The sequence below is a fragment of the Helianthus annuus genome, chromosome 2 (assembly GCF_002127325.2).
Source record: "Helianthus annuus cultivar XRQ/B chromosome 2, HanXRQr2.0-SUNRISE, whole genome shotgun sequence".
Classification (NCBI taxonomy): Eukaryota; Viridiplantae; Streptophyta; class Magnoliopsida; order Asterales; family Asteraceae; genus Helianthus; species Helianthus annuus.
In genome coordinates, this window is record NC_035434.2 from 84,236,486 (window position 1) to 84,248,189 (window position 11,704).

Sequence of the window (11,704 nt, forward strand, 5' to 3'; positions counted from 1 at the left end):
CATCCTCCCCCCGTTGATCTGGAATTTCGTCCCGAAATTCCGCAGTAGTAGCTTCAGACTCAGTAGTGGTTGCATTGGTTCCGAATAACTGGGGATACTTTTCTGTCATCTGGTCTTCGCGTTCCCAGGTGTACTCTGGGCCATGTTTGGAGTTCCAACGAACTCGGACAAGAGGGATTCTCTTATGTTTGAGGACCTTAACGTCCCGGTCCGTGATTTCAACTGGTTCCTCGAAGAAGTGCAACTGTTTGTCGATAGTGAGCTCTTTCAAGGGAATTATGAGGGTCTCATCTGACAGGCATTTCTTCAGATTCGACACGTGAAAAACGTTGTGAACTGCCCCGAGTTCAGCTGGTAAGTTCAGTCTGTAGGCTACTGTGCCTATTCTTTCTACGATTTCGAACGGTCCGACATACCGCGGATTGAGTTTGCCCCGTTTCCCAAAACGGACCACACCCTTCCAGGGTGAGACTTTAAGTAAAACCCGGTCCCCGACCTGAAATTCCAACGGTTTCCTACGCTTATCCGCGTAGTCTTTCTGACGGTCGCGTGCTGCCGCCATGCGTTGTCGTATTTGTGCAATCTTTTCCGTGGTGTCCACTATAAGTTCTGGACCCGTGATCTGACTGTGACAACCCTCACTAAACCAGGTATCCGTACGATTTAATTAATAATTTATTTGCTGCTTAATTACTGTGCTTACTTGAAATTACTGATGAACTGCTACTTGACTGTTGATACTTGTACATACTTGCATCATACTTTATTTGCTGTCACTACATTACTTACATACTGAACCCTAGTGACAAACATGATGCACAAAAGCACAGTAGCACTATGAACGGATAACCTATTGGACATGCTGATAAAGCTAGCATCAGGCAGATACTGCCTCTAAGGCCTGTATGAGCCAGAAATATTTTACTACACCCATAGTGAGTGTAGGGATACAAGGGTTGTAGAACTGCGTCTCTAGGAATAAGTTACGATGACTGGATGTGCCTAAAATATACACTGAGCACAGAACACAGCACTTTAATTAACAAATTCAGCTTTTAGCTAGCTAATAAAGTGCCAAAACATGAGGAAAATATTCCTGACACCTTGGGGAATAAGTTGTGTCACTAAAAATGGTATTTACGACACTTACAAGCTTTGTTAAGCGCTTTAACGGATTACTATCCAACCGAACAACCGGATTATACCCGGAACATAAAAATATTGACATTAACAATATTGGTCTTTTTCTGAGCCAGTTAGGGTCCCTGAACACCCTAACACCCGCGTTAAAGCACAACACATGACTAACCAAGTTAATCCCTAAATATAACTTAGTTAACCTAACTAAACATCAACTAACACTTGGAATTGAACTAGTACCCCCCCCCATCCTAACCGGCCCCAAACTAGAGGGGACACACTTGTCCTTCGTAATCTTATTTTAATCTAAGATGTTGGATATCTAAACTACACATGGACCATTGGATGTAGAAGTTGCATTTTGCCTATAAGTATCATCACTTGCTCACTAGATCATTTGTCACAACAACACAAGTTCACACATCTCTCTCTCCCTCTTGCTCCAAGTCTCGGCCCAAACCCCTCCCCCTCTACATCCATTTTCGAGTTTGATCATCCCCATTCCAAGGTTATACAAGTGTCAAGGGTCACGCATTAGGAAGCTCGGAGCAAACGGAAGGCGAAGGACCTCTCTATCTAGCTTTTATCCACCTCTTTTGCGCATAGATTCTTCCCTAGCCTCGAGCTAGAGGTATAATGCTTAAAACACTCTCTCGAACTATTCTAAAGTGGTTAATATGTTATGTAACGGTTAAAATTCGGAAACTTGCAATTTGAAGCACAAAAGTCTACTAAAAACATGAATAATGTTGGTTAAAAGTTCACTAGTTGTGTAAATGTTGTAGTATTGATTTTGTGTGGTTATCTAGACCCGATCTATGTTGTGGTAGCTCGGATCATCATTTAACCCGGTTTGGTTAAGGTCATGGATCTTGACATAAGCTTGTTTTGAAAGAAACAAGGGTTAAAGGGTGAAACTCTACCACACGCGAATCATGAACTTGTGTAAAAATGTTTTACTTATGGAATAGTGTTTAAAACTAGCAGATCTACGTATCTGCAAGTGGTATTTTCGAAAGACCAAGTGTCAAAGAAAATCATGTTTTCTAAAAATAAATCTTACATTAACAAGTATGATTTTTATAAACCACAAGTGTGTAAACACTTGTGAAATGAAAAGTCTCGACAAAATAACAATCTTTGTAAAAGACGACAAGAAGTTGTAAAGATGGATTTACTCTAAAAACGAGGTTTTTACGAGATCAAATTACTTTATATAAAGATCCACAAAATATAATGGGATTTACACTATAGTTTCGGAAAAACTACAAGTTCATGTACTTATGCGATTTATATACTTGTCGACTAGTTTGATGTGTCGGAAATTGCTTGATTGACTAAAGAAGTTGTTGAAATTGATTTTGTAAAGAAAATGATACGCTTGAAAGCGTGGCCACCTCCAGTTACAGAGGAAACTCTGGCGAAATTTTCCTAAAAACCTAACACTTAAAATTATTTACACTACAAGTGTTAGAATTATTTTCGACATGTTTTCGAAATATAAATTTCGCCATGACTTTATTTACAAATATCGGAGGTGGGATTTTCACAAAACTAAACGTGATAAATATATGTTTAGTAAATATATTTTCACCACACTGTTTATGATTATTTTATGAAAAATACATAAATATTATTTTAGAGTAAAAATAATATTTACGAACGTTAACAGATCCAAAATAATACGAACGCTTACACGATAACTATATAAGTTACACCGGTAATTACTATTACCACTCGAACGCTAAAACGTAACTTACGCTTTATGCGGAAATATTTATGAACACGTATTTTATCGACGTATTATTTTTTTTGGGGAAAATTATGTGGAATGGAAATATAATATTTTTGAGAAAAATATTTATATTTTGGAATTAGAAATAAAAATATATTAAGTGAGACTTAATGATATAATTTGAACGCACATGTATTAAATCCCCCATCCTTGGGAAGGAGATTAACTACCAAGTATATACGAAAAGTAAACACGGAATAGTTGTTTAACTATTTCCCAAAAACGTAAACTATAAAGCTAAGGCACGGCCGTCCGTCTAATAGAATTAGCACATGTAGGTCGTTGCACAGCTGCCTGATTTGGAGTACTTGGTAGAGACGCACCGACTGTGAGTTCATGTCCCCCTTTTCTCTTAACTGTTTTCAGTTTTCTAAAACTGCGGGGGTGAAATACATGTTACTATGATTACGAGTACTTTTTACATGGTATGGTTAGCGTAAGGAGGGTTACTACTTAGATCATGTGAGTGGGTAGGCGGGAACTGGAGGCCATTAATCCTCATTGTAGGACCGAGGGACGTAAGCGGTAGATCTATTTGGGTGTAGCGAGCCCAACCCCAGGTCCAGCATAACGGACCTCGGGGTGACTTTGTGCCCCGACGCAAAATCGCAAGGGTTGAGTCTTCCTACTTGCACTTCACACGTATCAATGGCCTTGCAAACCATTGGTGATCTCTTTTTTTCCTTATTTGCTACATACCAGGATTTTGATAACTACAAAGGTTTATTTACTCACTTTCGCATGAACTCGCTCAACATTATTGTTGATTTTTCAACTTACATGTATTTCAGGGAATTAAAGATCTGGCACGGTATGGCACGTTTTCCCGCTGCACTAGTTTCCGAGGTCATCCGGGGTTTAGGGAATGTGACTCTTTCCTGGACAAGTCATAGTCTTTAAACCATATTTATGTTTTGTTTGTTTGTTGAACAATGTTATGGTTATTAGGGTGTTTTCCCGTCAAGAAAATGGTATTGTATTTGGGTTTTTAAAACTTAATGGATGATCTTGCATGTTTTTAATTCATATAGCTTTGTTATGATTAAGCTATGGTATTAAGAAGTCACACCAAATTAACCACGCTTCCGCAAAAGCCAGGGTGTGACAGCTTGGTATCAGAGCTCCGATCATAGCGAACTAGGATTCCTTCTCGAGTCTAGACTATGATCACTAGGGCTCTCACGAAAACATTTTTACTACATACCACTCAAGTCCAGATCCAAAACCTTTTTATAAACAAATGTTGAGCACATTTTATTATTTTTAGGCTCAGTCTTGGAGGCTGAGGCTCGGTCTTGGAGGCCGAGGCTCGATCTTGGAGATCGAGGTAGATGTTTATTGTTTTAGGCTCAGTCTTGGAGGCTGAGGCTCGGTCTTGGAGGCCGAGGCTCGATCTTAGAGATCGAGGTAGATGTTTGTTGTTTTAGGCTCAGTCATGGAGGCTGAGGCTCGGTCTTGGAGGCTGAGGCTCGATCTTAGAGATCGAGGTAGATGGCTAGTGAGAGTAGGAAGAGTAGGCTCAGTCATGAAGGCTGAGGCTCGGTCATGGAGGCCGAGGCTCGATCTAGGAGGTCGAGGTGGATGATAGAGCAGTCTTAGAGACTGGGAAGAATTTGGCTAGTGGGACTAGGAATGTCAGTCTAGGAGACTGGGAGGCTAGTGGGACTAGGAAAATTGTGTGGTTTCTTACTTGGTGACTTATGTGATTACTTGATTGTATGACTGATTATTTGTGCATATTTGTGTTTATGTTACAGACTCATGGACTCGCCCGGTACCGGCGATTCGGACACCACCGGACCTATACCTGTAGTATCTGATGACCTGCCATCCTCAGAGCACGAGGTGCACACTTCTGATTACACCAGCACTGACGAGGACGATTTTCAGCCCTTCGCACTACCTGAGGGTGCTGATGAGCCTGTAGATGGCCCTCCCGCTGAGTACCTACCGTTAGTAGAGATTCCGGCTCCTATACCCTTAGCCGTTTATCCTGCGTATGATTTACTCCTTGACGCCGAGGCTGACGGCGATATTGACCTGTATGACGATGAGCCCATAGAGGATGATGATCTTCTCGAGGATGAGATCCAGGGCGAGGCCCTTCTTCCTGCTGGCGATCTTCTGATGATCGCTGATGCTCCCGCCGAGGATTCGCCTGCGCATTCTCCGGTCCCAGACTCCTTTGAGTCTGTGGCATCTGCACCTTCCCACCCTTTGAGCGCACAACACTTATCGCATGGTTCGGACCCCGACTAGGCATCCTCTGTTGCTCCTATTCCCAGTTTTGCGTTTGACCATGATGACGTGGAGGATTCTGATCCTATCTTTCCCCCGGGATTCGACCCGGATCATGATATAGAGTTCATACCGATGGATCAGCCCATGGAGGATCCAGCTGACCCAGTCGATCCTATCGACCCCGAGTTCGATTTCGAGATGGCTTTTGATGATCCAGAGCCTGCCATCACCCCTGAGCAGGCAGCCGCTCTAGACCCTATGCCTGAGCATGACCCCGTACATGCTGGCATCCCTGTTGAGCCTGTTCTAGCTGACCCGCCTATCGGTGATCACCTTATGGATGTCCCACTGCTGGAGGATGATCACGTCATTGCTGCCGACCCTGTTGTTCCCCCACCTGTTGTTGATATACCCGTTGACCATCATGTCGATCACATTGCACCTGTTCACCCTATTGTTGCTCCCCCACCTGATCCCGTTCCACTAGAGCCTGAGCATGCACTATTCGCGGCACACATGGATCCACCGGACGAGTACGCACAGCACGGGTGGATTCCTGCTGATGAGGATGTTCCACCTATTCCCCCACACCACACTGATACACGACATGTTGACTTCTCTTTTCAGGTTCCTCAGTTTGTACCTCCAGCGAGACCTGGAGAGGGTTCGTCGGCCCATCCCTTTGGACATATACCGACATCTGTTCCTGTTATGCCACAGTTTCCATCTGTTGTACCCCATGTCTCTCCTTTTCATGTGGCACCTTTTGATCCCACCAGTACGCCATTCCTTTGGCCGTCACCGCCTGTCATGCCACCTACTGATCCTTACCATCCATTCCATATGGGACACACTATAGAGGACGTTTTGATGTCTTTCGTTTTTCAGCATGAGTCACACACACAGCGCATCTAGGAGCTTGAGAGAGCTCAGCTTCCACCATGCCAGTGCCATGGTCAGACACACTCTCCCTTGCAGCCCTCTCGACCTGTACCCCCAGATTATGCTGCACGTCTCTTTGCTTTAGAGCAGCAGGTTGCTTCATTCATCCGTACTCAGAGAGCCATGGAGGAGGACTGGCTCCAGTTACGTCGTTTGTTTTACACTCACTTTCCCCCTCCTCCAGCGCCATCTGTATAGAGCTCATCAGTACTGTTTGGGTAGATATTGGTGAGAGGACCGCGATTGCTTTTGACTGCACAGCCTTTTTGGAGACTACATGATGCTTCTGACTTTTGTTGACATATATTTGATGTATTTGACACTGACTTGATATAGTTTTTGGAAAGGGGTGATGTAGCCCCTAGTTGATTGATGATTGTATGACACAGTGATGTACTAATACACTTACTACGTGGTCTCGATATAAAGCAATCGCAGTATTCTCATCATATTTGATTCGCTTGATTGCTTATTTATATTTCTATGACATGGGATGTTGTGTGATTAGTATTTGTGATATATTTATAACATGAGATGTTATGTGCTATTACTATTACTATATACGTACGCTTCATTATGGCCTGACCGACGTAAACACATCTTTAGAAGATGCCGCCAAGACGTCAACAACAGCAAATGCCTACGACTCAGGAAGAACTACAGCAAGTCATTGCTGCTGCCATTGCTCAATACGCTGCCTCTCAAGGAGGAATGAGTGGAAGCAACTCTGGCAACACTGGCAACAATAACAATCCACCTCATGGGTGCACCTACAAGCAGTTCTTGGACTGCAAGCCCGTAAACTTTGATGGCACAGGAGGTGCTGTCGCTTTTGTCCGCTGGGCTGAGAAAACAGAATCCGTTCTTCGCATGAGCAAATGCGCACTGGATCAGCAAGTCACCTATATCTCTAGGCTATTTTTGGATGGAGCCCTATCCTGGTGGAATTTGCAAGTACAGACACTTGGCGAAGCTGCTGCTTACGCGCTGACCTGGACCGAACTGAAGGAACTCATGCGCAAAAAGTACTGCTCCCGCGCTGAAATCCAGAGATTAGAGACCGAGTTCTGGCATCTGAAAATGGAAGGTCCAAAGATAGCAGAGTATGTTCAGAGCTTCCACGACTTGTCGCATGTGGTACCCTACATGGTCACTCCTGAGTTTAAGAGAATTGAACGCTTCATTTGGGGATTAGCTCCTCAAATCATAAGCATGGTGACTTCCTCCAAACCTGCAACTATCACTGAAGCCATTGATTTGAGCGTGGCTCTCACGGAGGAGGCAATTCGTTTGAACAAGTTTGATGAAGTTGAGCCAAAGAAGAAAGAGACTCATGTGGAGTCACCTGGAGGAAACAAGCGAAAGTTTTCGAACTTCAAGCAGGGCACCGGGGTGGTGGTTAAGAAAGGAGAATCAAGTATGCCAGTTCAGGATACAACTGGTGGTAGGAGGAAGGGTAAGGGATATATGGGTGCACATCCCAAGTGTAACTCTTGCTAACGCCATCACTCTGGTCGATGCGGGCCAAAAGTATGTGAAGCTTGTGGAAAGACGGGTCACATGAAGGATTCCTGTTGGGCTAGCGCTGGCCGGGGAGGCCAAGGAGGAATTGGGAATGGAAATAATCGTGGTAGTATTGGGAATCGCCCACAAGGAAACAATGGAGGTGATGGGAATCGGGTCAATAATGCAAACCAAGTGGGCACTATGAATCGTAATCAGAGGAACAATCAAGCTGGAAACGGTGGTGGAAATGGGCAGAGACCCGGATGTTTAAACTGTGGTGATCTTGGGCACTACAAGAGGAATTGCCCGGAATTAAACCAAGCCCGCGGAAGGGTTTTCAACATAGAAGCAAGGGAAGCGCGCCAGGATCCCAATGTTGTCACTGGTACGTTCCCTGTAAACCAACGCTATGCATCCGTTTTATTTGATACTGGCGCCGATTATAGCTTCGTGTCGTTAGAATTTAAGAATATGCTTGGTTTAGCCGCTAGTAAGTTAGATATTCCGTACACGATCGAATTGGCGAATGGGAAGTTAGTAGAAGCTAACGAAGTGATTCGAGGATGCGTAATTGAATTGGGAGAGCGTGAGTTCGCTCTAGATCTACTACCAGTCCAGTTGGGAAGCTTCGACGTGGTAGTAGGAATGGATTGGTTATCAAGTAACAAGGCCGAGATAGTTTGTCATGAAAAGGTTGTTCGTATCCCAACCGAAGATGGCGAGACAATTGTGGTTCACGGAGAGAAGCGTGAGACGCCATTAAGAATTATTAGCTGCCTGAAAGCAAGAAAGTGTTTGCAGAAAGGATGTGTTGCTTTTCTGGCACACATTGTAGATAAGAAAGCTGAAGAACCGAAGATCGAAGGCATCCCTGTCGTGAGGGAGTACCCAGAAGTCTTCCCAAAAGATTTGCCTGGCTTGCCGCCTCAAAGGCAAGTGGAGTTCCGCATTGACTTAGTTCCAGGCGCCGTGCCTGTGGCTAAGGCACCGTACAGACTTGCTCCGTCTGAGATGCAGGAACTGTCGACACAACTTCAAGAGTTGTTAGACAAGGGATTCATCCGACCGAGCTTCTCGCCTTGGGGAGCTCCAGTTTTGTTTGTCAAGAAGAAGGATGGTAGTTTCCGTATGTGCATTAACTACAGAGAGTTGAACAAGCTGACGATCAAGAATAGGTATCCTCTGCCAAGGATTGATGATCTGTTCGACCAACTTCAAGGTTCAAGCTTCTATTCGAAGATCGATTTGCGATCTGGTTACCATCAGCTAAGGATACAAGAGGAGAGTATCCCGAAGACAGCCTTCAGAACTCGTTATGGACACTACGAGCTCCTCGTTATGTCGTTTGGGTTGACAAACGCACCTGCAATGTTCATGGATCTAATGAATCGAGTTTGTAAGCCGTACTTGGATAAGTTCGTGATTGTATTCATCGATGATATTCTGATTTACTTAAAGACGAAGGCTGAGCACGAGTAGCATTTAAGAGCCATTCTGGAGCTGCTAAAGAAGGAACAGCTATACGCCAAATTCGCTAAGTGCGAGTTCTGGCTAAGAGAAGTGCAATTCCTTGGGCACGTGGTAAATGGAGATGGAATCCACGTGGATCCAACCAAGATAGAGGCGATCAAGGATTGGGAAACGCCAAAGACGCCGACCGAGATTCGGCAATTCTTGGGTTTGGCTGGCTATTACCGAAGGTTCATTGAGAATTTTTCCAAGATCGCTCAACCATTGACGCTCCTCACGCAGAAAGACAAGAAGTTTGATTGGGGAATCAAACAGGAAGAAGCATTTCAGATATTGAAAGATAAGCTTTGCAACGCGCCAATCTTAGCCCTACCAGAGGGTACAGATGATTTTGTGGTATACTGCGATGCATCGCGTCAAGGAGTGGGTTGTGTGTTGATGCAACGACAAAAGGTTATTGCCTACGCGTCACGCCAGTTGAAGGTACATGAAAAGAACTATACCACACACGATTTAGAGCTTGGCGCAGTGATTTTTGCATTAAAGATCTGGAGACACTACCTTTATGGTACGAAGTGCACAATCTTTACAGATCACAAGAGCCTCCAGCATATATTCAACCAGAAGGAGTTGAATATGAGGCAAAGACGGTGGGTTGAACTGTTGAATGATTACGACTGCGAGATTAAGTATCATCCAGGGAAGGCGAATGTGGTCGCCGATGCCCTAAGTCGAAAAGAGAGAATCAAGCCCATAAGGGTTAGGGCTTTGGAGATGGTTATTCGAACCGATTTTCCTCTGCGCATTCCTGTCGCGCAGAAAGAAGCTCTCAAGGAAAGAAACCTTGAAGAAGAATATCTCCGTGGGATGGAGAAGTTAATGGTACCAAACAAGGAAGGAACATTATGTTTTGAGAAAAGGATTTGGGTTCTTTTGTTTGGAGGCTTAAGGAAGGTTATTTTCGATGAAGCTCACAAGTCGCGGTACTCTATCCACCCTGGAGCGGATAAGATGTACCAGGATCTTAAAGATTATTATTGGTGGCCTAGGATGAAAGGCGATGTGGCTGTTTATGTGAGCAAATGTTTAACTTGCGCTAAGGTTAAAGCGGAATACTAGAAGCCTTCAGGACTTCTGCAACAACCAGAGATTCCCAAGTGGAAGTGGGAACAAATCTCCATGGATTTTGTTACGAAATTGCCAAGAACGCCGAGAGGCCATGACACTATCTGGGTGATAGTGGATCGATTAACGAAGTCAGCACACTTCTTACCTATCCGAGAAAAGGATAATATGAGCAAATTGGCCGAAATTTACATGAGAGAAATTGTTACACGCCATGGAGTGCCTCTCTCGATTATCTCCGATAGAGACGGAAGGTTCGTGTCAAGGATATGGCAATCCTTCCAAGAAGCTTTTGGCTCGAAGTTGAATATGAGCACCGCGTTTCACCCGCAGACCGACGGTCAAAGCGAGCGGACGATTCAGACGTTGGAGGACATGCTGAGAGCGTGTGTTATGGATTTGGGCGGTAGCTGGGATAAGCATTTGCCTCTGGTTGAGTTTTCATACAACAACAGCTACCATACCAGTATTGGTGCCGCGCCATTCGAAGCTTTATATGGGCGCAAGTGCAGATCACCGCTCTGTTGGTCTGACACCGGTGATAGACAGTTGGTTGGTCCTGATGTAGTCCAGGAAACCACTGATAAGATTGCACAGATACGAGATCGCATCAGTGCGGCTCGTGACCGGCAGAAAGCCTACGCGGATCGAAGCAGGAAACCTCTAGAGATTGAGGTTGGTGATATGGTTTTGTTGAAAGTATCACCCTGGAAGGGGGTGGCACGCTTTGGGAAGCGTGGGAAGTTGAATCCGCGATATATTGGTCCGTTCAGGATTTTGGAAAGAATTGGTACCGTAGCATACAAGCTGGACTTACCTGCTGAACTAAATGGTGTTCACGATACATTTCATGTATCCAATCCGAAGAAAAGTCCAACACAAGATACCGTTGCCATTCCTACCGACGAAATTCATGTTGACGACACGCTCCACTTCGTTGAAGAACCTGTTGAGGTCACGGATTGGAAAGTGAACAAGACCCGCCGGAGCAGTGTCAAGCTCGTCAAGGTTCGTTGGAATGCCCGCCATGGTCCTGAATTCACCTGGGAGCGTGAGGACCGAATGAAAGAAAAATACCCCCATCTATTTCCCAAGAACCCTGCTTCTACAAGCAAAACTTAAAATTTCGGGACGAAATTTTTCTAACGGGGGGAGAATGTGACAACCCTCACTAAACCAGGTATCCGTACGATTTAATTAATAATTTATTTGCTGCTTAATTACTGTGCTTACTTGAAATTACTGATGAACTGCTACTTGACTGTTGATACTTGTACATACTTGCATCATACTTTATTTACTGTCACTACATTACTTACATACTGAACCCTAGTGACAAACATGATGCACAAAAGCACAGTAGCACTATGAACGGATAACCTATTGAACATGCTGATAAAGCCAGCATCAGGCAGATACTGCCTCTAAGGCCTGTATGAGCCAGAAATATTTTACTACACCCATAGTGAGTGTAGGGATACAAGG